The 2,250-nt window shown below is 42.9% G+C and overlaps 1 pseudogene; it reads right to left on the bottom strand.

The window, feature by feature from the left end:
• Positions 1 to 1,145: 1,145 nt before the first annotated feature.
• Positions 1,146 to 1,538, bottom strand: LOC108586201 (annotated as a pseudogene).
• Positions 1,539 to 2,250: the final 712 nt, after the last annotated feature.

Here is a 2,250-nt window from a genome sequence, read left to right as displayed (position 1 = left end):
TATTTCTCTCCAGATCCTCTCAGCATCTATTGTTTCCTGACTTTTTAATGATCACCATTCTAACAGTTATGAGATGGTATCTTATTGTGGTTTTGATTTGCATTTCTCTAATGACCAGTGATGATGAGCTTTTTTTCATATGTTTGTTGGCCACATAAATGTCTTCTTTTGAGAACTGTCTGTGCATATCCTTCGCCCACTTTCTGATGGGGTTGTTTGTTTTTTTCTTGTAAATTTGATTTTCTTGTAGATTCTGGATATTAGACCTTTGTCAGATGGATAGATTGCAAATATTTTCTCCCATTCTACAATGTAGGTTGCCTGTTCATTCTGATGATAGTTTCTTTTGCTGTGCAGAAGCTCTTTAGTTTAATTAGATCCCATTTGTCAATTTTGGCTTTTGTTGCAATTGTTTTTGGTGTTTTAGTCATGAAATCTTTGCCCATGCCTATGTCCTGAATGGTACTGCCTAGGTTTTCTTCTAGAGTTTTTATGGTTTTAGGTTTTATGTTTAAGTCTTTAATCCATCTTGAGTTAATTTTTGTATAAGCTGTAAGGAAGGGGTCTAGTTTCAGTTTTCTGCATATGGCTAGACAGTTTTCCCAGCATCATTTATTAAATAGGGAATCCTTTTCCCATTACTTGTTTTTGTCAGGTTTGTTGAAGATCAGATGGTTGTAGATGTGTAGTGTTATTTCTGAGGCCTCTGTTCTGTTCCATTATTCTATATATCTGTTTTGGTACCAGTACCATGCTGTTTTGGTTACTGTAGTCTCGTAGTATAATTTGAAGTCAAGTAGCAGCTGCGCAATTTTAAGCAAGTCATTTAATCTGCCTTTACCACTCACAATAAAATAACATCTCTGTGTTAGTCCATTTGCATTGCTATAAAGAAATACCAGAGACTGGGTAATTTAATTATTTATTTTTTATCCAAAATGTGTTTATTGAGGCCAGGCACAGTGGCTCACGCCTATAACCTCAGCACTTTGGGACGCTGAGGTGAGCAGATCACCTGAGGTCAGGAGTTCAAGACCAGCCTAGCCAACATGATGAAACCCCAAAATTAGCCAGGCATAGTGGCGCATGCCTGTAATCCCAGATACTCAGGAGGTTGAGGCAGGAGAATTGCTTGAACCTGGTAGGCAGAGGTTGCAGTGAGCCAAGCTCACGCCACTGCACTCCAGCATGGGCGACAAGAATGAAACTCAGTCTCAAAAAAAAAAAAAAGTGTTTATTGAGATAATTTCCCACTCATCTTGATTCAGAGTGCTTTTAGTGCTGCTTCCTCCTGAAGGAACATCCTTGTGTAAGCCTCGCTTTTCTTCCTGTAGGCTGGCAGAGGACAGTGGAGCAGCCAACACACAACATTTCTGTTAGTGCATGGCTAAGGACTGTGGTGATTTTATAGCATCCTGGGCATTTACACCCATGAAGTAGGAATTGGGGCTCTGCATCAGGCGCTGCTTCTTGTGTTTCCTCTTCTCCTTTTCTGGAGAGGGATGAAGGAGATCTTTTGTGAGAGAGACGTTCTTGTGGGTAGGTTGTCACTGCTGGAAAGAGACTGGGTAATTTATAAAGAAAAGAGGTGGCCGGCTGCAGTGGCTCATGGCTGTAATCCCAGCACTTTGGGAGGCCAAGGTGGCCGGATCACCTGAGGTCAGCAGTTCAAGACCAGCCTGGCCAACATGGTGAAACCCTGTCTCTACTACAAATACAAAAATTAGCTGGGCGTGATGGCAGGCACCTGTAATCCCAGCTACTCGGAAGGCTGAGGCCAGTGAATCACTTCAACTCGGGAGGTGGAGGTTGCAGTGAGCCGAGATTGCACCATTGCACTCCAGCCTGGGCAACAAGAGTGAAACTCCGTCTCAAAATAAAAGAAAAAAGAAAAAAAGAGAGAGGAAAAAAAAGAGGTTTAACTGGCTCACCATTCTGCAGGCTGTACAGGAAACATGGCACCATCATCTGCTTGGCTTCTGGTGAGACCTTAGGGAGATTTTACTCATAGCAGAGGGCAAAGCAGGAGTAGACATGTCACGTTGTGAGAGCGAGTGGCAGAGGTAGAGGAGGTGCCACACTTTTTAAAACAACTAGAGCTCATGAGAGCTCTGAGAGCGAGAACTCAACTCACTCATCACTGTGAGGACAGCACTAACCCATTCATGAGGAATCTGCCCCCATGACCCAAACACCTCCCACAAGCCCACCTCCAACAGTGGGGATCACATTTCAACATGAGATTTGGAA

The sequence above is a fragment of the Papio anubis genome, chromosome 5 (genome assembly GCF_008728515.1).
Source record: "Papio anubis isolate 15944 chromosome 5, Panubis1.0, whole genome shotgun sequence".
In the NCBI taxonomy this organism is placed as follows: domain Eukaryota; kingdom Metazoa; phylum Chordata; class Mammalia; order Primates; family Cercopithecidae; genus Papio; species Papio anubis.
The sequence above is the reverse complement of the archived record's forward strand: the minus strand, read 5'-3'. Positions and strand labels throughout refer to the sequence as shown.